The 27732-nt window shown below is 41.4% G+C and overlaps 18 non-coding genes across 18 annotated transcripts; all 18 read right to left on the minus strand.

Annotated features, from left to right (window-relative positions):
* Nucleotides 1–272: 272 nt before the first annotated feature.
* TRNAY-AUA (transfer RNA tyrosine (anticodon AUA)) lies at nucleotides 273–358 on the minus strand. The gene is given in 2 exon segments: nucleotides 273–308; nucleotides 322–358. It is a non-coding gene; the product is annotated as a tRNA-Tyr (tRNA).
* A 2497-nt stretch (nucleotides 359–2855) lies between these two features.
* On the minus strand, nucleotides 2856–2941 carry TRNAY-AUA (transfer RNA tyrosine (anticodon AUA)). Its single transcript is given in 2 exon segments — nucleotides 2856–2891; nucleotides 2905–2941. It is a non-coding gene; the product is annotated as a tRNA-Tyr (tRNA).
* A 2497-nt stretch (nucleotides 2942–5438) lies between these two features.
* Nucleotides 5439–5524, minus strand: TRNAY-AUA (transfer RNA tyrosine (anticodon AUA)). Its single transcript is given in 2 exon segments — nucleotides 5439–5474; nucleotides 5488–5524. It is a non-coding gene; the product is annotated as a tRNA-Tyr (tRNA).
* A 1852-nt stretch (nucleotides 5525–7376) lies between these two features.
* On the minus strand, nucleotides 7377–7462 carry TRNAY-GUA (transfer RNA tyrosine (anticodon GUA)). The gene is given in 2 exon segments: nucleotides 7377–7412; nucleotides 7426–7462. It is a non-coding gene; the product is annotated as a tRNA-Tyr (tRNA).
* A 559-nt stretch (nucleotides 7463–8021) lies between these two features.
* TRNAY-GUA (transfer RNA tyrosine (anticodon GUA)) lies at nucleotides 8022–8107 on the minus strand. Its single transcript is given in 2 exon segments — nucleotides 8022–8057; nucleotides 8071–8107. It is a non-coding gene; the product is annotated as a tRNA-Tyr (tRNA).
* Nucleotides 8108–8666: 559 nt separating this feature from the next.
* Nucleotides 8667–8752, minus strand: TRNAY-GUA (transfer RNA tyrosine (anticodon GUA)). The gene is given in 2 exon segments: nucleotides 8667–8702; nucleotides 8716–8752. It is a non-coding gene; the product is annotated as a tRNA-Tyr (tRNA).
* A 559-nt stretch (nucleotides 8753–9311) lies between these two features.
* TRNAY-GUA (transfer RNA tyrosine (anticodon GUA)) lies at nucleotides 9312–9397 on the minus strand. The gene is given in 2 exon segments: nucleotides 9312–9347; nucleotides 9361–9397. It is a non-coding gene; the product is annotated as a tRNA-Tyr (tRNA).
* A 1204-nt stretch (nucleotides 9398–10601) lies between these two features.
* On the minus strand, nucleotides 10602–10687 carry TRNAY-AUA (transfer RNA tyrosine (anticodon AUA)). Its single transcript is given in 2 exon segments — nucleotides 10602–10637; nucleotides 10651–10687. It is a non-coding gene; the product is annotated as a tRNA-Tyr (tRNA).
* Nucleotides 10688–11892: 1205 nt separating this feature from the next.
* TRNAY-AUA (transfer RNA tyrosine (anticodon AUA)) lies at nucleotides 11893–11978 on the minus strand. The gene is given in 2 exon segments: nucleotides 11893–11928; nucleotides 11942–11978. It is a non-coding gene; the product is annotated as a tRNA-Tyr (tRNA).
* A 1806-nt stretch (nucleotides 11979–13784) lies between these two features.
* On the minus strand, nucleotides 13785–13870 carry TRNAY-AUA (transfer RNA tyrosine (anticodon AUA)). Its single transcript is given in 2 exon segments — nucleotides 13785–13820; nucleotides 13834–13870. It is a non-coding gene; the product is annotated as a tRNA-Tyr (tRNA).
* A 1852-nt stretch (nucleotides 13871–15722) lies between these two features.
* TRNAY-GUA (transfer RNA tyrosine (anticodon GUA)) lies at nucleotides 15723–15808 on the minus strand. Its single transcript is given in 2 exon segments — nucleotides 15723–15758; nucleotides 15772–15808. It is a non-coding gene; the product is annotated as a tRNA-Tyr (tRNA).
* A 1204-nt stretch (nucleotides 15809–17012) lies between these two features.
* On the minus strand, nucleotides 17013–17098 carry TRNAY-AUA (transfer RNA tyrosine (anticodon AUA)). Its single transcript is given in 2 exon segments — nucleotides 17013–17048; nucleotides 17062–17098. It is a non-coding gene; the product is annotated as a tRNA-Tyr (tRNA).
* Nucleotides 17099–19489: 2391 nt separating this feature from the next.
* On the minus strand, nucleotides 19490–19575 carry TRNAY-GUA (transfer RNA tyrosine (anticodon GUA)). Its single transcript is given in 2 exon segments — nucleotides 19490–19525; nucleotides 19539–19575. It is a non-coding gene; the product is annotated as a tRNA-Tyr (tRNA).
* A 559-nt stretch (nucleotides 19576–20134) lies between these two features.
* Nucleotides 20135–20220, minus strand: TRNAY-GUA (transfer RNA tyrosine (anticodon GUA)). Its single transcript is given in 2 exon segments — nucleotides 20135–20170; nucleotides 20184–20220. It is a non-coding gene; the product is annotated as a tRNA-Tyr (tRNA).
* Nucleotides 20221–20780: 560 nt separating this feature from the next.
* On the minus strand, nucleotides 20781–20866 carry TRNAY-GUA (transfer RNA tyrosine (anticodon GUA)). The gene is given in 2 exon segments: nucleotides 20781–20816; nucleotides 20830–20866. It is a non-coding gene; the product is annotated as a tRNA-Tyr (tRNA).
* A 559-nt stretch (nucleotides 20867–21425) lies between these two features.
* Nucleotides 21426–21511, minus strand: TRNAY-GUA (transfer RNA tyrosine (anticodon GUA)). The gene is given in 2 exon segments: nucleotides 21426–21461; nucleotides 21475–21511. It is a non-coding gene; the product is annotated as a tRNA-Tyr (tRNA).
* A 1788-nt stretch (nucleotides 21512–23299) lies between these two features.
* TRNAY-AUA (transfer RNA tyrosine (anticodon AUA)) lies at nucleotides 23300–23385 on the minus strand. Its single transcript is given in 2 exon segments — nucleotides 23300–23335; nucleotides 23349–23385. It is a non-coding gene; the product is annotated as a tRNA-Tyr (tRNA).
* A 2497-nt stretch (nucleotides 23386–25882) lies between these two features.
* TRNAY-AUA (transfer RNA tyrosine (anticodon AUA)) lies at nucleotides 25883–25968 on the minus strand. Its single transcript is given in 2 exon segments — nucleotides 25883–25918; nucleotides 25932–25968. It is a non-coding gene; the product is annotated as a tRNA-Tyr (tRNA).
* Between the last annotated feature and the right edge of the window lie 1764 nt (nucleotides 25969–27732).

Consider the following 27732-nt stretch of genomic DNA (forward strand, 5'->3'; position numbering starts at 1 on the left):
TGTATAGTGTTCTCTCATTTCCCTTGAGAAATCAAGATTGTCAAGGGGATTCTGCTGTTTTGCCAGTTCATAGCAAGAGATGGGGATCCAAAACACCTCACAGGAAACCAATGAAGATTTGTGTTGGACAGAAAAATAAGGTGGTCACAGCCTCAAAGCAAAAGGCATCTATTTTCAGTGATGAAATATAATATAATTATAAATTGTCTGTTATTTTACTTTCCAAGTATTTTACTTTCCAAGTATTCAATAAAATGTGCATTTGGCAAAAGTCCTTCGAGCCGGATTTGAACCAGCGACCTAAGGATGCCTGTTTTACCACTATAGTCCTCCGCTCTACCAACTGAGCTATCAAAGGCTTGGCAAATCAGTCTCTAGCAAGCTCAATACGAGCTTCCACTTCAACCGTCGACATTCAAACATCTCTTGCAATTCGTGCAAAATACTACAAATTTGGCTTGTGAGGTTCCCGAATTGAGTAAAAGCACATCAGTTCACAATTAAAAAAATGACCCCCTCCGCAGTCTCCCGCATGTTACTGACCACCATACAAAGGAGGAAAAGTTGAAAGGCGGCGCCTCACAGGCCATCTCCTCAGAGTATTCATCAGTGTTCGGCCTTGACAATATTTTAATATCTTGGATGGTGTATAGTGTTCTCCCATTTCCCTTGAGAAATCAAGATTGTCAAGGGGATTCTGCTGTTTTGTCAGTTCATAGCAAGAGATGGGGATCCAAAATACCTCACAGGAAACCAACGAAGATTGGTGTCGGACAGAAAAATAACGTGGCCACAGCCTCAAAGCAAAAGGCATCTATTTTCAGTGATGAAATATAATATAATTATAAATTGTCTGTTATTTTACTTTCCAAGTATTTTACTTTCCAAGTATTCAATAAAATGTGCATTTGGCAAAAGTCCCTCGAGCCGGATTTGAACCAGCCACCTAAGGATGCCTGTTTTACCATTACAGTCCTCTGCTCTACCAACTGAGCTATCGAAGGCTTGGCAAATCGTTCTCTAGCAAACTCAATACGAGCTTCCACTTCAACCGTCGACTTGTAAACATCTCTTGCAATTCGTGCAAAATACTACAAATTTGGCTTGTGACGTTCCCGAATTGAGTAAAAGCACATCAGTTCCCAATGAAAAAAATGACCCCCTCCGCAGTCTCCCGCATGTTACTGACCACCATACTAAGGGGGAAAAGTTGAAAGGCGGCGCCTCACAGGCCATCTCCTCAGAGTATTCAGCCGTGTTGGGCCTTGACAATATTTTAATATCTTGGATGGTGTATACTGTTCTCTCATTTCCCTTGAGAAATCAAGATTGTCAAGGGGATTCTGCTGTTTTGCCAGTTCATAGCAAGAGATGGGGATCTGAAACACCTCACAGGAAACCAATGAAGATTGGTGTTGGACAGAAACATAACGTGGCCACAGCCTCAAAGCAAAAGGCATCTATTTTCAGTGATGAAATATAATATATTTATAAATTGTCTGTTATTTTATTTTCCAAGTATTTTACTTTCCAAGTATTCAATAAAATTTGCATTTGGCAAAAGTCCTTCGAGCCGGATTTGAACCAGCGACCTAAGGATGCCTGTTTTAACACTACAGTCCTCCGCTCTACCAACTGAGCTTTCGAAGGCTTGGCAAATCATTCTCTAGCAAACTCAATACGAGCTTCCACTTCAACCGTCGACTTGTAAACATCTCTTGCAATTCGTGCAAAATACTACAAATTTGGCTTGTGAGGTTCCCGAATTGAGTAAAAGCACATCAGTTCCCAATTAAAAAAATGACCCCCTCCGCAGTCTCCTGCATGTTAATGACCACCATACTAAGGGGGAAAAGTTGAAAGGCGGCGCCTCACAGGCCATCTCCTCAGAGTATTCAGCCGTGTTGGGCCTTGACAATATTTTAATATCTTGGATGGTGTATAGTGTTCTCTCATTTCCCTTGAGAAATCAAGATTGTCAAGGGGATTCTGCTGTTTTGCCAGTTCATAGCAAGAGATGGGGATCCAAAACACCTGACAGGAAACCAATGAAGATTCGTGTTGGACAGAAAAATAACGTGGCCACAGCCTCAAAGCAAAAGGCATCTATTTTCAGTGATGAAATATAATATAATTATAAATTGTCTGTTATTTTACTTTCCAAGTATTTTACTTTCCAAGTATTCAATAAAATGTGCATTTGGCAAGAGTCCTTCGAGCCGGATTTGAACCAGCGACCTAAGGATGCCTGTTTTACCACTACAGTCCTCCCCTCTACCAACTGAGCTATCGAAGGCTTGGCATATCAACTCTAGCAAATTCAATACGAGCTTCCACTTCAACCGTCGACTTGTAAACATCTCTTGCAATTCGTGCAAAATACTACAAATTTGGCTTGTGAGGTTCCCGAATTGAGTAAAAGCACATCAGTTCCCAATTAAAAAAATGACCCCCTCCGCAGTCTCCCGCATGTTACTGACCACCATACTAAGGGGGAAAAGTTGAAAGGCGGCACCTCACAGGCCATCTCCTCAGAGTATTCAGCCGCGTTGGGCCTTGACAATATTTTAATATCTTGGATGGTGTATAGTGTTCTCTCATTTCCCTTGAGAAATCAAGATTGTCAAGGGGATTCTGCTGTTTTGCCAGTTCATAGCAAGAGATGGGGATCCAAAACACCTCACAGGAAACCAATGAAGATTTGTGTTGGACAGAAAAATAAGGTGGTCACAGCCTCAAAGCAAAAGGCATCTATTTTCAGTGATGAAATATAATATAATTATAAATTGTCTGTTATTTTACTTTCCAAGTATTTTACTTTCCAAGTATTCAATAAAATGTGCATTTGGCAAAAGTCCTTCGAGCCGGATTTGAACCAGCGACCTAAGGATGCCTGTTTTACCACTATAGTCCTCCGCTCTACCAACTGAGCTATCAAATGCTTGGCAAATCAGTCTCTAGCAAGCTCAATACGAGCTTCCACTTCAACCATCGACATTCAAACATCTCTTGTAATTCGTGCAAAATACTACAAATTTGGCTTGTGAGGTTCCCGAATTGAGTAAAAGCACATCAGTTCACAATTAAAAAAATGACCCCCTCCGCAGTCTCCCGCATGTTACTGACCACCATACAAAGGAGGAAAAGTTGAAAGGCGGCGCCTCACAGGCCATCTCCTCAGAGTATTCATCAGTGTTCGGCCTTGACAATATTTTAATATCTTGGATGGTGTATAGTGTTCTCCCATTTCCCTTGAGAAATCAAGATTGTCAAGGGGATTCTGCTGTTTTGTCAGTTCATAGCAAGAGATGGGGATCCAAAATACCTCACAGGAAACCAACGAAGATTGGTGTCGGACAGAAAAATAAAGTGGCCACAGCCTCAAAGCAAAAGGCATCTATTTTCAGTGATGAAATATAATATAATTATAAATTGTCTGTTATTTTACTTTCCAAGTATTTTACTTTCCAAGTATTCAATAAAATGTGCATTTGGCAAAAGTCCCTCGAGCCGGATTTGAACCAGCCACCTAAGGATGCCTGTTTTACCATTACAGTCCTCTGCTCTACCAACTGAGCTATCGAAGGCTTGGCAAATCGTTCTCTAGCAAACTCAATACGAGCTTCCACTTCAACCGTCGACTTGTAAACATCTCTTGCAATTCGTGCAAAATACTACAAATTTGGCTTGTGACGTTCCCGAATTGAGTAAAAGCACATCAGTTCCCAATGAAAAAAATGACCCCCTCCGCAGTCTCCCGCATGTTACTGACCACCATACTAAGGGGGAAAAGTTGAAAGGCGGCGCCTCACAGGCCATCTCCTCAGAGTATTCAGCCGTGTTGGGCCTTGACAATATTTTAATATCTTGGATGGTGTATACTGTTCTCTCATTTCCCTTGAGAAATCAAGATTGTCAAGGGGATTCTGCTGTTTTGCCAGTTCATAGCAAGAGATGGGGATCTGAAACACCTCACAGGAAACCAATCAAGATTGGTGTTGGACAGAAACATAACGTGGCCACAGCCTCAAAGCAAAAGGCATCTATTTTCAGTGATGAAATATAATATATTTATAAATTGTCTGTTATTTTATTTTCCAAGTATTTTACTTTCCAAGTATTCAATAAAATTTGCATTTGGCAAAAGTCCTTCGAGCCGGATTTGAACCAGCGACCTAAGGATGCCTGTTTTAACACTACAGTCCTCCGCTCTACCAACTGAGCTTTCGAAGGCTTGGCAAATCATTCTCTAGCAAACTCAATACGAGCTTCCACTTCAACCGTCGACTTGTAAACATCTCTTGCAATTCGTGCGAAATACTACAAATTTGGCTTGTGAGGTTCCCGAATTGAGTAAAAGCACATCAGTTCCCAATTAAAAAAATGACCCCCTCCGCAGTCTCCTGCATGTTAATGACCACCATACTAAGGGGGAAAAGTTGAAAGGCGGCGCCTCACAGGCCATCTCCTCAGAGTATTCAGCCGTGTTGGGCCTTGACAATATTTTAATATCTTGGATGGTGTATAGTGTTCTCTCATTTCCCTTGAGAAATCAAGATTGTCAAGGGGATTCTGCTGTTTTGCCAGTTCATAGCAAGAGATGGGGATCCAAAACACCTGACAGGAAACCAATGAAGATTCGTGTTGGACAGAAAAATAACGTGGCCACAGCCTCAAAGCAAAAGGCATCTATTTTCAGTGATGAAATATAATATAATTATAAATTGTCTGTTATTTTACTTTCCAAGTATTTTACTTTCCAAGTATTCAATAAAATGTGCATTTGGCAAGAGTCCTTCGAGCCGGATTTGAACCAGCGACCTAAGGATGCCTGTTTTACCACTACAGTCCTCCCCTCTACCAACTGAGCTATCGAAGGCTTGGCATATCAACTCTAGAAAATTCAATACGAGCTTCCACTTCAACCGTCGACTTGTAAACATCTCTTGCAATTCGTGCAAAATACTACAAATTTGGCTTGTGAGGTTCCCGAATTGAGTAAAAGCACATCAGTTCCCAATTAAAAAAATGACCCCCTCCACAGTCTCCCGCATGTTACTGACCACCATACTAAGGGGGAAAAGTTGAAAGGCGGCACCTCACAGGCCATCTCCTCAGAGTATTCAGCCGCGTTGGGCCTTGACAATATTTTAATATCTTGGATGGTGTATAGTGTTCTCTCATTTCCCTTGAGAAATCAAGATTGTCAAGGGGATTCTGCTGTTTTGCCAGTTCATAGCAAGAGATGGGGATCCAAAACACCTCACAGGAAACCAATGAAGATTTGTGTTGGACAGAAAAATAAGGTGGTCACAGCCTCAAAGCAAAAGGCATCTATTTTCAGTGATGAAATATAATATAATTATAAATTGTCTGTTATTTTACTTTCCAAGTATTTTACTTTCCAAGTATTCAATAAAATGTGCATTTGGCAAAAGTCCTTCGAGCCGGATTTGAACCAGCGACCTAAGGATGCCTGTTTTACCACTATAGTCCTCCGCTCTACCAACTGAGCTATCAAATGCTTGGCAAATCAGTCTCTAGCAAGCTCAATACGAGCTTCCACTTCAACCATCGACATTCAAACATCTCTTGTAATTCGTGCAAAATACTACAAATTTGGCTTGTGAGGTTCCCGAATTGAGTAAAAGCACATCAGTTCACAATTAAAAAAATGACCCCCTCCGCAGTCTCCCGCATGTTACTGACCACCATACAAAGGAGGAAAAGTTGAAAGGCGGCGCCTCACAGGCCATCTCCTCAGAGTATTCATCAGTGTTCGGCCTTGACAATATTTTAATATCTTGGATGGTGTATAGTGTTCTCCCATTTCCCTTGAGAAATCAAGATTGTCAAGGGGATTCTGCTGTTTTGTCAGTTCATAGCAAGAGATGGGGATCCAAAATACCTCACAGGAAACCAACGAAGATTGGTGTCGGACAGAAAAATAAAGTGGCCACAGCCTCAAAGCAAAAGGCATCTATTTTCAGTGATGAAATATAATATAATTATAAATTGTCTGTTATTTTACTTTCCAAGTATTTTACTTTCCAAGTATTCAATAAAATGTGCATTTGGCAAAAGTCCCTCGAGCCGGATTTGAACCAGCCACCTAAGGATGCCTGTTTTACCATTACAGTCCTCTGCTCTACCAACTGAGCTATCGAAGGCTTGGCAAATCGTTCTCTAGCAAACTCAATACGAGCTTCCACTTCAACCGTCGACTTGTAAACATCTCTTGCAATTCGTGCAAAATACTACAAATTTGGCTTGTGACGTTCCCGAATTGAGTAAAAGCACATCAGTTCCCAATGAAAAAAATGACCCCCTCCGCAGTCTCCCGCATGTTACTGACCACCATACTAAGGGGGAAAAGTTGAAAGGCGGCGCCTCACAGGCCATCTCCTCAGAGTATTCAGCCGTGTTGGGCCTTGACAATATTTTAATATCTTGGATGGTGTATACTGTTCTCTCATTTCCCTTGAGAAATCAAGATTGTCAAGGGGATTCTGCTGTTTTGCCAGTTCATAGCAAGAGATGGGGATCTGAAACACCTCACAGGAAACCAATGAAGATTGGTGTTGGACAGAAACATAACGTGGCCACAGCCTCAAAGCAAAAGGCATCTATTTTCAGTGATGAAATATAATATAATTATAAATTGTCTGTTATTTTATTTTCCAAGTATTTTACTTTCCAAGTATTCAATAAAATTTGCATTTGGCAAAAGTCCTTCGAGCCGGATTTGAACCAGCGACCTAAGGATGCCTGTTTTACCACTACAGTCCTCCGCTCTACCAACTGAGCTTTCGAAGGCTTGGCAAATCATTCTCTAGCAAACTCAATACGAGCTTCCACTTCAACCGTCGACTTGTAAACATCTCTTGCAATTCGTGCAAAATACTACAAATTTGGCTTGTGAGGTTCCCGAATTGAGTAAAAGCACATCAGTTCCCAATTAAAAAAATGACCCCCTCCGCAGTCGCCCGCATGTTACTGACCACCATACTAAGGGGGAAAAGTTGAAAGGCGGCACCTCACAGGCCATCTCCTCAGAGTATTCAGCCGCGTTGGGCCTTGACAATATTTTAATATCTTGGATGGTGTATAGTGTTCTCTCATTTCTCTTGAGAAATCAAGATTGTCAAGGGGATTCTGCTGTTTTGCCAGTTCATAGCAAGAGATGGGGATCCAAAACACCTCACAGGAAATCAATGAAGATTCGTGTTGGACAGAAAAATAACGTGGTCACAGCCTCAAAGCAAAAGGCATCTATTTTCAGTGATGAAATATAATATAATTATAAATTGTCTGTTATTTTACTTTCCAAGTATTTTACTTTCCAAGTATTCAATAAAATGTGCATTTGGCAAAAGTCCTTCGAACCGGATTTGAACCAGTGACCTAAGGATGCCTGTTTTACCACTACAGTCCTCCGCTCTACCAACTGAGCTATCGAAGGCTTGGCAAATCAACTCTAGCAAACTCAATACGAGCTTCCACTTCAACCGTCGACTTGTAAACATCTCTTGCAATTCGTGCAAAATACTACAAATTTGGCTTGTGAGGTTCCCGAATTGAGTAAAAGCACATCAGTTCCCAATTAAAAAAATGACCCCCTCCGCAGTCGCCCGCATGTTACTGACCACCATACTAAGGGGGAAAAGTTGAAAGGCGGCACCTCACAGGCCATCTCCTCAGAGTATTCAGCCGCGTTGGGCCTTGACAATATTTTAATATCTTGGATGGTGTATAGTGTTCTCTCATTTCTCTTGAGAAATCAAGATTGTCAAGGGGATTCTGCTGTTTTGCCAGTTCATAGCAAGAGATGGGGATCCAAAACACCTCACAGGAAATCAATGAAGATTCGTGTTGGACAGAAAAATAACGTGGTCACAGCCTCAAAGCAAAAGGCATCTATTTTCAGTGATGAAATATAATATAATTATAAATTGTCTGTTATTTTACTTTCCAAGTATTTTACTTTCCAAGTATTCAATAAAATGTGCATTTGGCAAAAGTCCTTCGAACCGGATTTGAACCAGTGACCTAAGGATGCCTGTTTTACCACTACAGTCCTCCGCTCTACCAACTGAGCTATCGAAGGCTTGGCAAATCAACTCTAGCAAACTCAATACGAGCTTCCACTTCAACCGTCGACTTGTAAACATCTCTTGCAATTCGTGCAAAATACTACAAATTTGGCTTGTGAGGTTCCCGAATTGAGTAAAAGCACATCAGTTCCCAATTAAAAAAATGACCCCCTCCGCAGTCGCCCGCATGTTACTGACCACCATACTAAGGGGGAAAAGTTGAAAGGCGGCACCTCACAGGCCATCTCCTCAGAGTATTCAGCCGCGTTGGGCCTTGACAATATTTTAATATCTTGGATGGTGTATAGTGTTCTCTCATTTCTCTTGAGAAATCAAGATTGTCAAGGGGATTCTGCTGTTTTGCCAGTTCATAGCAAGAGATGGGGATCCAAAACACCTCACAGGAAATCAATGAAGATTCGTGTTGGACAGAAAAATAACGTGGTCACAGCCTCAAAGCAAAAGGCATCTATTTTCAGTGATGAAATATAATATAATTATAAATTGTCTGTTATTTTACTTTCCAAGTATTTTACTTTCCAAGTATTCAATAAAATGTGCATTTGGCAAAAGTCCTTCGAACCGGATTTGAACCAGTGACCTAAGGATGCCTGTTTTACCACTACAGTCCTCCGCTCTACCAACTGAGCTATCGAAGGCTTGGCAAATCAACTCTAGCAAACTCAATACGAGCTTCCACTTCAACCGTCGACTTGTAAACATCTCTTGCAATTCGTGCAAAATACTACAAATTTGGCTTGTGAGGTTCCCGAATTGAGTAAAAGCACATCAGTTCCCAATTAAAAAAATGACCCCCTCCGCAGTCGCCCGCATGTTACTGACCACCATACTAAGGGGGAAAAGTTGAAAGGCGGCACCTCACAGGCCATCTCCTCAGAGTATTCAGCCGCGTTGGGCCTTGACAATATTTTAATATCTTGGATGGTGTATAGTGTTCTCTCATTTCTCTTGAGAAATCAAGATTGTCAAGGGGATTCTGCTGTTTTGCCAGTTCATAGCAAGAGATGGGGATCCAAAACACCTCACAGGAAACCAATGAAGATTCGTGTTGGACAGAAAAATAACGTGGTCACAGCCTCAAAGCAAAAGGCATCTATTTTCAGTGATGAAATATAATATAATTATAAATTGTCTGTTATTTTACTTTCCAAGTATTTTACTTTCCAAGTATTCAATAAAATGTGCATTTGGCAAAAGTCCTTCGAACCGGATTTGAACCAGTGACCTAAGGATGATTGTTTTACCACTACAGTCCTCCGCTCTACCAACTGAGCTATCGAAGGCTTGGCAAATCAACTCTAGCAAACTCAATACGAGCTTCCACTTCAACCGCCGACTTGTAAACATCTCTTGCAATTCGTGCAAAATACTACAAATTTGGCTTGTGAGGTTCCCGAATTGAGTAAAAGCACATCAGTTCCCAATTAAAAAAATGACCCCCTCCGCAGTCGCCCGCATGTTACTGACCACCATACTCAGGGGGAAAAGTTGAAAGGCGGCACCTCACAGGCCATCTCCTCAGAGTATTCAGCCGCGTTGGGCCTTGACAATATTTTAATATCTTGGATGGTGTATAGTGTTCTCTCATTTCTCTTGAGAAATCAAGATTGTCAAGGGGATTCTGCTGTTTTGCCAGTTCATAGCAAGAGATGGGGATCCAAAACACCTCACAGGAAACCAATGAAGATTCGTGTTGGACAGAAAAATAACGTGGTCACAGCCTCAAAGCAAAAGGCATCTATTTTCAGTGATGAAATATAATATAATTATAAATTGTCTGTTATTTTACTTTCCAAGTATTTTACTTTCCAAGTATTCAATAAAATGTGCATTTGGCAAAAGTACTTCGAGCCGGATTTGAACCAGCGACCTAAGGATGCCTGTTTTACCACTACAGTCCTCCGCTCTACCAACTGAGCTATCGAAGGCTTGGCAAATCAGTCTCTAGCAAGCTCAATACGAGCTTCCACTTCAACCGTCGACATTCAAACATCTCTTGCAATTCGTGCAAAATACTACAAATTTGGCTTGTGAGGTTCCCGAATTGAGTAAAAGCACATCAGTTCACAATTTAAAAAATGACCCCCTCCGCAGTCTCCCGCATGTTACTGACCACCATACAAAGGAGGAAAAGTTGAAAGGTGGCGCCTCACAGGCCATCTCCTCAGAGTATTCATCAGTGTTCGGCCTTGACAATATTTTAATATCTTGGATGGTGTATAGTGTCTCCCATTTCCCTTGAGAAATCAAGATTGTCAAGGGGATTCTGCTGTTTTGTCAGTTCATAGCAAGAGATGGGGATCCAAAATACCTCACAGGAAAACAACGAAGATTGGTGTCGGACAGAAAAATAACGTGGCCACAGCCTCAAAGCAAAAGGCATCTATTTTCAGTGATGAAATATAATATAATTATAAATTGTCTGTTATTTTACTTTCCAAGTATTTTACTTTCCAAGTATTCAATAAAATGTGCATTTGGCAAAAGTCCTTCGAGCCGGATTTGAACCAGCGACCTAAGGATGCCTGTTTTACCACTATAGTCCTCCGCTCTACCAACTGAGCTATCGAAGGCTTGGCAAATCGTTCTCTAGCAAACTCAATACGAGCTTCCACTTCAACCGTCGACTTGTAAACATCTCTTGCAATTCGTGCAAAATACTACAAATTTGGCTTGTGAGGTTCCCGAATTGAGTAAAAGCACATCAGTTCACAATTTAAAAAATGACCCCCTCCGCAGTCTCCCGCATGTTACTGACCACCATACAAAGGAGGAAAAGTTGAAAGGCGGCGCCTCACAGGCCAGCTCCTCAGAGTATTCATCAGTGTTCGGCCTTGACAATATTTTAATATCTTGGATGGTGTATAGTGTTCTCCCATTTCCCTTGAGAAATCAAGATTGTCAAGGGGATTCTGCTGTTTTGTCAGTTCATAGCAAGAGATGGGGATCCAAAATACCTCACAGGAAAACAACGAAGATTGGTGTCGGACAGAAAAATAATGTGGCCACAGCCTCAAAGCAAAAGGCATCTATTTTCAGTGATGAAATATAATATAATTATAAATTGTCTGTTATTTTACTTTCCAAGTATTTTACTTTCCAAGTATTCAATAAAATGTGCATTTGGCAAAAGTCCTTTGAGCCGGATTTGAATCAGCGACCTAAGGATGCCTGTTTTACCACTACAGTCCTCCGCTCTACCAACTGAGCTATCGAAGGCTTGGCAAATCAACTCTAGCAAACTCAATACGAGCTTCCACTTCAACCGCCGACTTGTAAACATCTCTTGCAATTCGTGCAAAATACTACAAATTTGGCTTGTGAGGTTCCCGAATTGAGTAAAAGCACATCAGTTCCCAATTAAAAAAATGACCCCCTCCGCAGTCGCCCGCATGTTACTGACCACCATACTCAGGGGGAAAAGTTGAAAGGCGGCACCTCACAGGCCATCTCCTCAGAGTATTCAGCCGCGTTGGGCCTTGACAATATTTTAATATCTTGGATGGTGTATAGTGTTCTCTCATTTCTCTTGAGAAATCAAGATTGTCAAGGGGATTCTGCTGTTTTGCCAGTTCATAGCAAGAGATGGGGATCCAAAACACCTCACAGGAAACCAATGAAGATTCGTGTTGGACAGAAAAATAACGTGGTCACAGCCTCAAAGCAAAAGGCATCTATTTTCAGTGATGAAATATAATATAATTATAAATTGTCTGTTATTTTACTTTCCAAGTATTTTACTTTCCAAGTATTCAATAAAATGTGCATTTGGCAAAAGTCCTTCGAGCCGGATTTGAACCAGCGACCTAAGGATGCCTGTTTTACCACTATAGTCCTCCGCTCTACCAACTGAGCTATCGAAGGCTTGGCAAATCGTTCTCTAGCAAACTCAATACGAGCTTCCACTTCAACCGTCGACTTGTAAACATCTCTTGCAATTCGTGCAAAATACTACAAATTTGGCTTGTGAGGTTCCCGAATTGAGTAAAAGCACATCAGTTCACAATTTAAAAAATGACCCCCTCCGCAGTCTCCCGCATGTTACTGACCACCATACAAAGGAGGAAAAGTTGAAAGGCGGCGCCTCACAGGCCAGCTCCTCAGAGTATTCATCAGTGTTCGGCCTTGACAATATTTTAATATCTTGGATGGTGTATAGTGTTCTCCCATTTCCCTTGAGAAATCAAGATTGTCAAGGGGATTCTGCTGTTTTGTCAGTTCATAGCAAGAGATGGGGATCCAAAATACCTCACAGGAAAACAACGAAGATTGGTGTCGGACAGAAAAATAATGTGGCCACAGCCTCAAAGCAAAAGGCATCTATTTTCAGTGATGAAATATAATATAATTATAAATTGTCTGTTATTTTACTTTCCAAGTATTTTACTTTCCAAGTATTCAATAAAATGTGCATTTGGCAAAAGTCCTTTGAGCCGGATTTGAATCAGCGACGAGCTATCGAAGGCTTGGCAAATCATTCTCTAGCAAACTCAATACGAGCTTCCACTTCAACCGTCCACTTGTAAACATCTCTTGCAATTCGTGCAAAATACTACAAATTTGGCTTGTGAGGTTCCCGAATTGAGTAAAAGCACATCAGTTCCCAATTAAAAAAATGACCCCCTCCGCAGTCTCCCGCATGTTAATGACCACTATACTAAGGGGGAAAAGTTGAAAGGCGGCGCCTCACAGGCCATCTCCTCAGAGTATTCAGCCGTGTTGGGCCTTGACAATATTTTAATATCTTGGATGGTGTATAGTGTTCTCTCATTTCCCTTGAGAAATCAAGATTGTCAAGGGGATTCTGCTGTTTTGCCAGTTCATAGCAAGAGATGGGGATCCAAAACACCTGACAGGAAACCAATGAAGATTCGTGTTGGACAGAAAAATAACGTGGCCACAGCCTCAAAGCAAAAGGCATCTATTTTCAGTGATGAAATATAATATAATTATAAATTGTCTGTTATTTTACTTTCCAAGTATTTTACTTTCCAAGTATTCAATAAAATGTGCATTTGGCAAGAGTCCTTCGAGCCGGATTTGAACCAGCGACCTAAGGATGCCTGTTTTACCACTACAGTCCTCCCCTCTACCAACTGAGCTATCGAAGGCTTGGCATATCAACTCTAGCAAATTCAATACGAGCTTCCACTTCAACCGTCGACTTGTAAACATCTCTTGCAATTCGTGCAAAATACTACAAATTTGGCTTGTGAGGTTCCCGAATTGAGTAAAAGCACATCAGTTCCCAATTAAAAAAATGACCCCCTCCGCAGTCTCCCGCATGTTACTGACCACCATACTAAGGGGGAAAAGTTGAAAGGCGGCACCTCACAGGCCATCTCCTCAGAGTATTCAGCCGCGTTGGGCCTTGACAATATTTTAATATCTTGGATGGTGTATAGTGTTCTCTCATTTCCCTTGAGAAATCAAGATTGTCAAGGGGATTCTGCTGTTTTGCCAGTTCATAGCAAGAGATGGGGATCCAAAACACCTCACAGGAAACCAATGAAGATTTGTGTTGGACAGAAAAATAAGGTGGTCACAGCCTCAAAGCAAAAGGCATCTATTTTCAGTGATGAAATATAATATAATTATAAATTGTCTGTTATTTTACTTTCCAAGTATTTTACTTTCCAAGTATTCAATAAAATGTGCATTTGGCAAAAGTCCTTCGAGCCGGATTTGAACCAGCGACCTAAGGATGCCTGTTTTACCACTATAGTCCTCCGCTCTACCAACTGAGCTATCAAATGCTTGGCAAATCAGTCTCTAGCAAGCTCAATACGAGCTTCCACTTCAACCATCGACATTCAAACATCTCTTGTAATTCGTGCAAAATACTACAAATTTGGCTTGTGAGGTTCCCGAATTGAGTAAAAGCACATCAGTTCACAATTAAAAAAATGACCCCCTCCGCAGTCTCCCGCATGTTACTGACCACCATACAAAGGAGGAAAAGTTGAAAGGCGGCGCCTCACAGGCCATCTCCTCAGAGTATTCATCAGTGTTCGGCCTTGACAATATTTTAATATCTTGGATGGTGTATAGTGTTCTCCCATTTCCCTTGAGAAATCAAGATTGTCAAGGGGATTCTGCTGTTTTGTCAGTTCATAGCAAGAGATGGGGATCCAAAATACCTCACAGGAAACCAACGAAGATTGGTGTCGGACAGAAAAATAAAGTGGCCACAGCCTCAAAGCAAAAGGCATCTATTTTCAGTGATGAAATATAATATAATTATAAATTGTCTGTTATTTTACTTTCCAAGTATTTTACTTTCCAAGTATTCAATAAAATGTGCATTTGGCAAAAGTCCCTCGAGCCGGATTTGAACCAGCCACCTAAGGATGCCTGTTTTACCATTACAGTCCTCTGCTCTACCAACTGAGCTATCGAAGGCTTGGCAAATCGTTCTCTAGCAAACTCAATACGAGCTTCCACTTCAACCGTCGACTTGTAAACATCTCTTGCAATTCGTGCAAAATACTACAAATTTGGCTTGTGACGTTCCCGAATTGAGTAAAAGCACATCAGTTCCCAATGAAAAAAATGACCCCCTCCGCAGTCTCCCGCATGTTACTGACCACCATACTAAGGGGGAAAAGTTGAAAGGCGGCGCCTCACAGGCCATCTCCTCAGAGTATTCAGCCGTGTTGGGCCTTGACAATATTTTAATATCTTGGATGGTGTATACTGTTCTCTCATTTCCCTTGAGAAATCAAGATTGTCAAGGGGATTCTGCTGTTTTGCCAGTTCATAGCAAGAGATGGGGATCTGAAACACCTCACAGGAAACCAATGAAGATTGGTGTTGGACAGAAACATAACGTGGCCACAGCCTCAAAGCAAAAGGCATCTATTTTCAGTGATGAAATATAATATAATTATAAATTGTCTGTTATTTTATTTTCCAAGTATTTTACTTTCCAAGTATTCAATAAAATTTGCATTTGGCAAAAGTCCTTCGAGCTGGATTTGAACCAGCGACCTAAGGATGCCTGTTTTACCACTACAGTCCTCCGCTCTACCAACTGAGCTTTCGAAGGCTTGGCAAATCATTCTCTAGCAAACTCAATACGAGCTTCCACTTCAACCGTCGACTTGTAAACATCTCTTGCAATTCGTGCAAAATACTACAAATTTGGCTTGTGAGGTTCCCGAATTGAGTAAAAGCACATCAGTTCCCAATTAAAAAAATGACCCCCTCCGCAGTCGCCCGCATGTTACTGACCACCATACTAAGGGGGAAAAGTTGAAAGGCGGCACCTCACAGGCCATCTCCTCAGAGTATTCAGCCGCGTTGGGCCTTGACAATATTTTAATATCTTGGATGGTGTATAGTGTTCTCTCATTTCTCTTGAGAAATCAAGATTGTCAAGGGGATTCTGCTGTTTTGCCAGTTCATAGCAAGAGATGGGGATCCAAAACACCTCACAGGAAACCAATGAAGATTCGTGTTGGACAGAAAAATAACGTGGTCACAGCCTCAAAGCAAAAGGCATCTATTTTCAGTGATGAAATATAATATAATTATAAATTGTCTGTTATTTTACTTTCCAAGTATTTTACTTTCCAAGTATTCAATAAAATGTGCATTTGGCAAAAGTCCTTCGAACCGGATTTGAACCAGTGACCTAAGGATGCCTGTTCTACCACTACAGTCCTCCGCTCTACCAACTGAGCTATCGAAGGCTTGGCAAATCAACTCTAGCAAACTCAATACGAGCTTCCACTTCAACCGCCGACTTGTAAACATCTCTTGCAATTCGTGCAAAATACTACAAATTTGGCTTGTGAGGTTCCCGAATTGAGTAAAAGCACATCAGTTCCCAATTAAAAAAATGACCCCCTCCGCAGTCGCCCGCATGTTACTGACCACCATACTCAGGGGGAAAAGTTGAAAGGCGGCACCTCACAGGCCATCTCCTCAGAGTATTCAGCCGCGTTGGGCCTTGACAATATTTTAATATCTTGGATGGTGTATAGTGTTCTCTCATTTCTCTTGAGAAATCAAGATTGTCAAGGGGATTCTGCTGTTTTGCCAGTTCATAGCAAGAGATGGGGATCCAAAACACCTCACAGGAAACCAATGAAGATTCGTGTTGGACAGAAAAATAACGTGGTCACAGCCTCAAAGCAAAAGGCATCTATTTTCAGTGATGAAATATAATATAATTATAAATTGTCTGTTATTTTACTTTCCAAGTATTTTACTTTCCAAGTATTCAATAAAATGTGCATTTGGCAAAAGTACTTCGAGCCGGATTTGAACCAGCGACCTAAGGATGCCTGTTTTACCACTACAGTCCTCCGCTCTACCAACTGAGCTATCGAAGGCTTGGCAAATCAGTCTCTAGCAAGCTCAATACGAGCTTCCACTTCAACCGTCGACATTCAAACATCTCTTGCAATTCGTGCAAAATACTACAAATTTGGCTTGTGAGGTTCCCGAATTGAGTAAAAGCACATCAGTTCACAATTTAAAAAATGACCCCCTCCGCAGTCTCCCGCATGTTACTGACCACCATACAAAGGAGGAAAAGTTGAAAGGCGGCGCCTCACAGGCCATCTCCTCAGAGTATTCATCAGTGTTCGGCCTTGACAATATTTTAATATCTTGGATGGTGTATAGTGTCTCCCATTTCCCTTGAGAAATCAAGATTGTCAAGGGGATTCTGCTGTTTTGTCAGTTCATAGCAAGAGATGGGGATCCAAAATACCTCACAGGAAAACAACGAAGATTGGTGTCGGACAGAAAAATAACGTGGCCACAGCCTCAAAGCAAAAGGCATCTATTTTCAGTGATGAAATATAATATAATTATAAATTGTCTGTTATTTTACTTTCCAAGTATTTTACTTTCCAAGTATTCAATAAAATGTGCATTTGGCAAAAGTCCTTCGAGCCGGATTTGAACCAGCGACCTAAGGATGCCTGTTTTACCACTATAGTCCTCCGCTCTACCAACTGAGCTATCGAAGGCTTGGCAAATCGTTCTCTAGCAAACTCAATACGAGCTTCCACTTCAACCGTCGACTTGTAAACATCTCTTGCAATTCGTGCAAAATACTACAAATTTGGCTTGTGAGGTTCCCGAATTGAGTAAAAGCACATCAGTTCACAATTTAAAAAATGACCCCCTCCGCAGTCTCCCGCATGTTACTGACCACCATACAAAGGAGGAAAAGTTGAAAGGCGGCGCCTCACAGGCCAGCTCCTCAGAGTATTCATCAGTGTTCGGCCTTGACAATATTTTAATATCTTGGATGGTGTATAGTGTTCTCCCATTTCCCTTGAGAAATCAAGATTGTCAAGGGGATTCTGCTGTTTTGTCAGTTCATAGCAAGAGATGGGGATCCAAAATACCTCACAGGAAAACAACGAAGATTGGTGTCGGACAGAAAAATAATGTGGCCACAGCCTCAAAGCAAAAGGCATCTATTTTCAGTGATGAAATATAATATAATTATAAATTGTCTGTTATTTTACTTTCCAAGTATTTTACTTTCCAAGTATTCAATAAAATGTGCATTTGGCAAAAGTCCTTTGAGCCGGATTTGAATCAGCGACGAGCTATCGAAGGCTTGGCAAATCATTCTCTAGCAAACTCAATACGAGCTTCCACTTCAACCGTCCACTTGTAAACATCTCTTGCAATTCGTGCAAAATACTACAAATTTGGCTTGTGAGGTTCCCGAATTGAGTAAAAGCACATCAGTTCCCAATTAAAAAAATGACCCCCTCCGCAGTCTCCCGCATGTTAATGACCACTATACTAAGGGGGAAAAGTTGAAAGGCGGCGCCTCACAGGCCATCTCCTCAGAGTATTCAGCCGTGTTGGGCCTTGACAATATTTTAATATCTTGGATGGTGTATAGTGTTCTCTCATTTCCCTTGAGAAATCAAGATTGTCAAGGGGATTCTGCTGTTTTGCCAGTTCATAGCAAGAGATGGGGATCCAAAACACCTGACAGGAAACCAATGAAGATTCGTGTTGGACAGAAAAATAACGTGGCCACAGCCTCAAAGCAAAAGGCATCTATTTTCAGTGATGAAATATAATATAATTATAAATTGTCTGTTATTTTACTTTCCAAGTATTCAATAAAATGTGCATTTGGCAAGAGTCCTTCAAGCCGGATTTGAACCAGCGACCTAAGAATGCCTGTTTTACCACTACAGTCCTCCCCTCTACCAACTGAGCTATCGAAGGCTTGGCATATCAACTCTAGCAAACTCAATACGAGCTTCCACTTCAACCGTCGACTTGTAAACATCTCTTGCAATTCGTGCAAAATACTACAAATTTGGCTTGTGAGGTTCCCGAATTGAGTAAAAGCACATCAGTTCCCAATTAAAAAAATGACCCCCTCCGCAGTCTCCCGCATGTTACTGACCACCATACTAAGGGGGAAAAGTTGAAAGGCGGCACCTCACAGGCCATCTCCTCAGAGTATTCAGCCGCGTTGGGCCTTGACAATATTTTAATATCTTGGATGGTGTATAGTGTTCTCTCATTTCCCTTGAGAAATCAAGATTGTCAAGGGGATTCTGCTGTTTTGCCAGTTCATAGCAAGAGATGGGGATCCAAAACACCTCACAGGAAACCAATGAAGATTTGTGTTGGACAGAAAAATAAGGTGGTCACAGCCTCAAAGCAAAAGGCATCTATTTTCAGTGATGAAATATAATATAATTATAAATTGTCTGTTATTTTACTTTCCAAGTATTTTACTTTCCAAGTATTCAATAAAATGTGCATTTGGCAAAAGTCCTTTGAGCCGGATTTGAATCAGCGACGAGCTATCGAAGGCTTGGCAAATCATTCTCTAGCAAACTCAATACGAGCTTCCACTTCAACCGTCCACTTGTAAACATCTCTTGCAATTCGTGCAAAATACTACAAATTTGGCTTGTGAGGTTCCCGAATTGAGTAAAAGCACATCAGTTCCCAATTAAAAAAATGACCCCCTCCGCAGTCTCCCGCATGTTAATGACCACTATACTAAGGGGGAAAAGTTGAAAGGCGGCGCCTCACAGGCCATCTCCTCAGAGTATTCAGCCGTGTTGGGCCTTGACAATATTTTAATATCTTGGATGGTGTATAGTGTTCTCTCATTTCCCTTGAGAAATCAAGATTGTCAAGGGGATTCTGCTGTTTTGCCAGTTCATAGCAAGAGATGGGGATCCAAAACACCTGACAGGAAACCAATGAAGATTCGTGTTGGACAGAAAAATAACGTGGGCACAGCCTCAAAGCAAAAGGCATCTATTTTCAGTGATGAAATATAATATAATTATAAATTGTCTGTTATTTTACTTTCCAAGTATTTTACTTTCCAAGTATTCAATAAAATGTGCATTTGGCAAAAGTCCTTCGAACCGGATTTGAACCAGTGACCTAAGGATGCCTGTTTTACTACTACAGTCCTCCGCTCTACCAACTGAGCTATCGAAGGCTTGGCAAATCAACTCTAGCAAACTCAATACGAGCTTCCACTTCAACCGTCGACTTGTAAACATCTCTTGCAATTCGTGCAAAATACTACAAATTTGGCTTGTGAGGTTCCCGAATTGAGTAAAAGCACATCAGTTCCCAATTAAAAAAATGACCCCCTCCGCAGTCGCCCGCATGTTACTGACCACCATACTCAGGGGGAAAAGTTGAAAGTCGGCACCTCACAGGCCATCTCCTCAGAGTATTCAGCCGCGTTGGGCCTTGACAATATTTTAATATCTTGGATGGTGTATAGTGTTCTCTCATTTCTCTTGAGAAATCAAGATTGTCAAGGGGATTCTGCTGTTTTGCCAGTTCATAGCAAGAGATGGGGATCCAAAACACCTCACAGGAAACCAATGAAGATTCGTGTTGGACAGAAAAATAACGTGGCCACAGCCTCAAAGCAAAAGGCATCTATTTTCAGTGATGAAATATAATATAATTATAAATTGTCTGTTATTTTACTTTCCAAGTATTTTACTTTCCAAGTATTCAATAAAATGTGCATTTGGCAAAAGTCCTTCGAGCTGGATTTGAACCAGCGACCTAAGGATGCCTGTTTTACCACTACAGTCCTCCGCTCTACCAACTGAGCTATCGAAGGCTTGGCAAATCAGTCTCTAGCAAGCTCAATACGAGCTTCCACTTCAACCGTCGACATTCAAACATCTCTTGCAATTCGTGCAAAATACTACAAATTTGGCTTGTGAGGTTCCCGAATTGAGTAAAAGCACATCAGTTCCCAATTAAAAAAATGACCCCCTCTGCAGTCTCCCGCATGTTACTGACCACCATACTAAGGGGGAAAAGTTGAAAGGCGGCACCTCACAGGCCATCTCCTCAGAGTATTCAGCCGCGTTGGGCCTTGACAATATTTTAATATCTTGGATGGTGTATAGTGTTCTCTCATTTCTCTTGAGAAATCAAGATTGTCAAGGGGATTCTGCTGTTTTGCCAGTTCATAGCAAGAGATGGGGATCCAAAACACCTGACAGGAAACCAATGAAGATTCGTGTTGGACAGAAAAATAACGTGGCCACAGCCTCAAAGCAAAAGGCATCTATTTTCAGTGATGAAATATAATATAATTATAAATTGTCTGTTATTTTACTTTCCAAGTATTTTACTTTCCAAGTATTCAATAAAATGTGCATTTGGCAAAAGTCCTTCGAACCGGATTTGAACCAGTGACCTAAGGATGCCTGTTTTACTACTACAGTCCTCCGCTCTACCAACTGAGCTATCGAAGGCTTGGCAAATCAACTCTAGCAAACTCAATACGAGCTTCCACTTCAACCGTCGACTTGTAAACATCTCTTGCAATTCGTGCAAAATACTACAAATTTGGCTTGTGAGGTTCCCGAATTGAGTAAAAGCACATCAGTTCCCAATTAAAAAAATGACCCCCTCCGCAGTCGCCCGCATGTTACTGACCACCATACTCAGGGGGAAAAGTTGAAAGTCGGCACCTCACAGGCCATCTCCTCAGAGTATTCAGCCGCGTTGGGCCTTGACAATATTTTAATATCTTGGATGGTGTATAGTGTTCTCTCATTTCTCTTGAGAAATCAAGATTGTCAAGGGGATTCTGCTGTTTTGCCAGTTCATAGCAAGAGATGGGGATCCAAAACACCTCACAGGAAACCAATGAAGATTCGTGTTGGACAGAAAAATAACGTGGCCACAGCCTCAAAGCAAAAGGCATCTATTTTCAGTGATGAAATATAATATAATTATAAATTGTCTGTTATTTTACTTTCCAAGTATTTTACTTTCCAAGTATTCAATAAAATGTGCATGTGGCAAAAGTCCTTCGAGCTGGACTTGAACCAGCGACCTAAGGATGCCTGTTTTACCACTACAGTCCTCCGCTCTACCAACTGAGCTATCGAAGGCTTGGCAGATCAGTCTCTAGCAAGCTCAATACGAGCTTCCACTTCAACCGTCGACATTCAAACATCTCTTGCAATTCGTGCAAAATACTACAAATTTGGCTTGTGAGGTTCCCGAATTGAGTAAAAGCACATCAGTTCCCAATTAAAAAAATGACCCCTCCGCAGTCTCCCGCATGTTACTGACCACCATACTAAGGGGGAAAAGTTGAAAGGCGGCACCTCACAGGCCATCTCCTCAGAGTATTCAGCCGCGTTGGGCCTTGACAATATTTTATAGTGTTCTCTCATTTCCCTTGAGAAATCAAGATTGTCAAGGGGATTCTGCTGTTTTGTCAGTTCATAGCAAGAGATGGGGATCCAAAACACGTCACAGGAAACCAACGAAGATTGGTGTCGGACAGAAAAATAACGTGGCCACAGCCTCAAAGCAAAAGGCATCTATTTTCAGTGATGAAATATAATATAATTATAAATTGTCTGTTATTTTACTTTCCAAGTATTTTACTTTCCAAGTATTCAATAAAATGTGCATTTGGCAAAAGTCCTTTGAGCCGGATTTGAATCAGCGACGAGCTATCGAAGGCTTGGCAAATCATTCTCTAGCAAACTCAATACGAGCTTCCACTTCAACCGTCCACTTGTAAACATCTCTTGCAATTCGTGCAAAATACTACAAATTTGGCTTGTGAGGTTCCCGAATTGAGTAAAAGCACATCAGTTCCCAATTAAAAAAATGACCCCCTCCGCAGTCTCCCGCATGTTAATGACCACTATACTAAGGGGGAAAAGTTGAAAGGCGGCGCCTCACAGGCCATCAGCTCAGAGTATTCAGCCGTGTTGGGCCTTGACAATATTTTAATATCTTGGATGGTGTATAGTGTTCTCTCATTTCCCTTGAGAAATCAAGATTGTCAAGGGGATTCTGCTGTTTTGCCAGTTCATAGCAAGAGATGGGGATCCAAAACACCTGACAGGAAACCAATGAAGATTCGTGTTGGACAGAAAAATAACGTGGCCACAGCCTCAAAGCAAAAGGCATCTATTTTCAGTGATGAAATATAATATAATTATAAATTGTCTGTTATTTTACTTTCCAAGTATTTTACTTTCCAAGTATTCAATAAAATGTGCATTTGGCAAGAGTCCTTCGAGCCGGATTTGAACCAGCGACCTAAGGATGCCTGTTTTACCACTACAGTCCTCCCCTCTACCAACTGAGCTATCGAAGGCTTGGCATATCAACTCTAGCAAACTCAATACGAGCTTCCACTTCAACCGTCGACTTGTAAACATCTCTTGCAATTCGTGCAAAATACTACAAATTTGGCTTGTGAGGTTCCCGAATTGAGTAAAAGCACATTAGTTCCCAATTAAAAAAATGACCCCCTCCGCAGTCTCCCGCATGTTACTGACCACCATACTAAGGGGGAAAAGTTGAAAGGCGGCACCTCACAGGCCATCTCCTCAGAGTATTCAGCCGCGTTGGGCCTTGACAATATTTTAATATCTTGGATGGTGTATAGTGTTCTCTCATTTCCCTTGAGAAATCAAGATTGTCAAGGGGATTCTGCTGTTTTGCCAGTTCATAGCAAGAGATGGGGATCCAAAACACCTCACAGGAAACCAATGAAGATTTGTGTTGGACAGAAAAATAAGGTGGTCACAGCCTCAAAGCAAAAGGCATCTATTTTCAGTGATGAAATATAATATAATTATAAATTGTCTGTTATTTTACTTTCCAAGTATTTTACTTTCCAAGTATTCAATAAAATGTGCATTTGGCAAAAGTCCTTCGAGCCGGATTTGAACCAGCGACCTAAGGATGCCTGTTTTACCACTATAGTCCTCCGCTCTACCAACTGAGCTATCAAAGGCTTGGCAAATCAGTCTCTAGCAAGCTCAATACGAGCTTCCACTTCAACCGTCGACATTCAAACATCTCTTGCAATTCGTGCAAAATACTACAAATTTGGCTTGTGAGGTTCCCGAATTGAGTAAAAGCACATCAGTTCACAATTAAAAAAATGACCCCCTCCGCAGTCTCCCGCATGTTATTGACCACCATACAAAGGAGGAAAAGTTGAAAGGCGGCGCCTCACAGGCCATCTCCTCAGAGTATTCATCAGTGTTCGGCCTTGACAATATTTTAATATCTTGGATGGTGTATAGTGTTCTCCCATTTCCCTTGAGAAATCAAGATTGTCAAGGGGATTCTGCTGTTTTGTCAGTTCATAGCAAGAGATGGGGATCCAAAATACCTCACAGGAAACCAACGAAGATTGGTGTCGGACAGAAAAATAACGTGGCCACAGCCTCAAAGCAAAAGGCATCTATTTTCAGTGATGAAATATAATATAATTATAAATTGTCTGTTATTTTACTTACCAAGTATTTTACTTTCCAAGTATTCAATAAAATGTGCATTTGGCAAAAGTCCCTCGAGCCGGATTTGAACCAGCCACCTAAGGATGCCTGTTTTACCATTACAGTCCTCTGCTCTACCAACTGAGCTATCGAAGGCTTGGCAAATCGTTCTCTAGCAAACTCAATACGAGCTTCCACTTCAACCGTCGACTTGTAAACATCTCTTGCAATTCGTGCAAAATACTACAAATTTGGCTTGTGACGTTCCCGAATTGAGTAAAAGCACATCAGTTCCCAATGAAAAAAATGACCCCCTCCGCAGTCTCCCGCATGTTACTGACCACCATACTAAGGGGGAAAAGTTGAAAGGCGGCGCCTCACAGGCCATCTCCTCAGAGTATTCAGCCGTGTTGGGCCTTGACAATATTTTAATATCTTGGATGGTGTATACTGTTCTCTCATTTCCCTTGAGAAATCAAGATTGTCAAGGGGATTCTGCTGTTTTGCCAGTTCATAGCAAGAGATGGGGATCTGAAACACCTCACAGGAAACCAATGAAGATTGGTGTTGGACAGAAACATAACGTGGCCACAGCCTCAAAGCAAAAGGCATCTATTTTCAGTGATGAAATATAATATAATTATAAATTGTCTGTTATTTTATTTTCCAAGTATTTTACTTTCCAAGTATTCAATAAAATTTGCATTTGGCAAAAGTCCTTCGAGCCGGATTTGAACCAGCGACCTAAGGATGCCTGTTTTAACACTACAGTCCTCCGCTCTACCAACTGAGCTTTCGAAGGCTTGGCAAATCATTCTCTAGCAAACTCAATACGAGCTTCCACTTCAACCATCGACTTGTAAACATCTCTTGCAATTCGTGCAAAATACTACAAATTTGGCTTGTGAGGTTCCCGAATTGAGTAAAAGCACATCAGTTCCCAATTAAAAAAATGACCCCCTCCGCAGTCTCCTGCATGTTAATGACCACCATACTAAGGGGGAAAAGTTGAAAGGCGGCGCCTCACAGGCCATCTCCTCAGAGTATTCAGCCGTGTTGGGCCTTGACAATATTTTAAAATCTTGGATGGTGTATAGTGTTCTCTCATTTCCCTTGAGAAATCAAGATTGTCAAGGGGATTCTGCTGTTTTGCCAGTTCATAGCAAGAGATGGGGATCCAAATCACCTGACAGGAAACCAATGAAGATTCGTGTTGGACAGAAAAATAACGTGGCCACAGCCTCAAAGCAAAAGGCATCTATTTTCAGTGATGAAATATAATATAATTATAAATTGTCTGTTATTTTACTTTCCAAGTATTTTACTTTCCAAGTATTCAATAAAATGTGCATTTGGCAAGAGTCCTTCGAGCCGGATTTGAACCAGCGACCTAAGGATGCCTGTTTTACCACTACAGTCCTCCCCTCTACCAACTGAGCTATCGAAGGCTTGGCATATCAACTCTAGCAAATTCAATACGAGCTTCCACTTCAACCGTCGACTTGTAAACATCTCTTGCAATTCGTGCAAAATACTACAAATTTGGCTTGTGAGGTTCCCGAATTGAGTAAAAGCACATCAGTTCCCAATTAAAAAAATGACCCCCTCCGCAGTCTCCCGCATGTTACTGACCACCATACTAAGGGGGAAAAGTTGAAAGGCGGCACCTCACAGGCCATCTCCTCAGAGTATTCAGCCGCGTTGGGCCTTGACAATATTTTAATATCTTGGATGGTGTATAGTGTTCTCTCATTTCCCTTGAGAAATCAAGATTGTCAAGGGGATTCTGCTGTTTTGCCAGTTCATAGCAAGAGATGGGGATCCAAAACACCTCACAGGAAACCAATGAAGATTTGTGTTGGACAGAAAAATAAGGTGGTCACAGCCTCAAAGCAAAAGGCATCTATTTTCAGTGATGAAATATAATATAATTATAAATTGTCTGTTATTTTACTTTCCAAGTATTTTACTTTCCAAGTATTCAATAAAATGTGCATTTGGCAAAAGTCCTTCGAGCCGGATTTGAACCAGCGACCTAAGGATGCCTGTTTTACCACTATAGTCCTCCGCTCTACCAACTGAGCTATCGAAGGCTTGGCAAATCAACTCTAGCAAACTCAATATGAGCTTCCACTTCAACCGTCGACTTGTAAACATCTCTTGCAATTCGTGCAAAATACTACAAATTTGGCTTGTGAGGTTCCCGAATTGAGTAAAAGCACATCAGTTCCCAATTAAAAAAATGACCCCCTCCGCAGTCGCCCGCATGTTACTGACCACCATACTCAGGGGGAAAAGTTGAAAGTCGGCACCTCACAGGCCATCTCCTCAGAGTATTCAGCCGCGTTGGGCCTTGACAATATTTTAATATCTTGGATGGTGTATAGTGTTCTCTCATTTCTCTTGAGAAATCAAGATTGTCAAGGGGATTCTGCTGTTTTGCCAGTTCATAGCAAGAGATGGGGATCCAAAACACCTCACAGGAAACCAATGAAGATTCGTGTTGGACAGAAAAATAACGTGGCCACAGCCTCAAAGCAAAAGGCATCTATTTTCAGTGATGAAATATAATATAATTATAAATTGTCTGTTATGTTATTTTCCAAGTATTTTACTTTCCAAGTATTCAATAAAATGTGCATTTGGCAAGAGTCCTTCGGGCCGGATTTGAACCAGCGACCTAAGGATGCCTGTTTTACCACTACAGTCCTCCCCTCTACCAACTGAGCTATCGAAGGCTTGGCATATCAACTCTAGCAAACTCAATACGAGCTTCCACTTCAACCGTCGAACTGTAAACATCTCTTGCAATTCGTGCAAAATACTACAAATTTGGCTTGTGAGGTTCCCGAATTGAGTAAAAGCACATTAGTTCCCAATTAAAAAAATGACCCCCTCCGCAGTCTCCCGCATGTTACTGACCACCATACTAAGGGGGAAAAGTTGAAAGGCGGCACCTCACAGGCCATCTCCTCAGAGTATTCAGCCGCGTTGGGCCTTGACAATATTTTAATATCTTGGATGGTGTATAGTGTTCTCTCATTTCTCTTGAGAAATCAAGATTGTCAAGGGGATTCTGCTGTTTTGCCAGTTCATAGCAAGAGATGGGGATCCAAAACACCTCACAGGAAACCAATGAAGATTCTTGTTGGACAGAAAAATAACGTGGTCACAGCCTCAAAGCAAAAGGCATCTATTTTCAGTGATGAAATATAATATAATTATAAATTGTCTGTTATTTTACTTTCCAAGTATTTTACTTTCCAAGTATTCAATAAAATGTGCATTTGGCAAAAGTACTTCGAGCCGGATTTGAACCAGCGACCTAAGGATGCCTGTTTTACCACTACAGTCCTCCGCTCTACCAACTGAGCTATCGAAGGCTTGGCAAATCAGTCTCTAGCAAGCTCAATACGAGCTTCCACTTCAACCGTCGACATTCAAACATCTCTTGCAATTCGTGCAAAATACTACAAATTTGGCTTGTGAGGTTCCCGAATTGAGTAAAAGCACATCAGTTCACAATTTAAAAAATGACCCCCTCCGCAGTCTCCCGCATGTTACTGACCACCATACAAAGGAGGAAAAGTTGAAAGGCGGCGCCTCACAGGCCATCTCCTCAGAGTATTCATCAGTGTTCGGCCTTGACAATATTTTAATATCTTGGATGGTGTATAGTGTCTCCCATTTCCCTTGAGAAATCAAGATTGTCAAGGGGATTCTGCTGTTTTGTCAGTTCATAGCAAGAGATGGGGATCCAAAATACCTCACAGGAAAACAACGAAGATTGGTGTCGGACAGAAAAATAACGTGGCCACAGCCTCAAAGCAAAAGGCATCTATTTTCAGTGATGAAAT

The sequence above is a fragment of the Ambystoma mexicanum genome, chromosome 1p (assembly GCF_040938575.1).
Source record: "Ambystoma mexicanum isolate Mex_15411 chromosome 1p, UKY_AmexF1_1, whole genome shotgun sequence".
NCBI lineage: Eukaryota > Metazoa > Chordata > Amphibia > Caudata > Ambystomatidae > Ambystoma > Ambystoma mexicanum.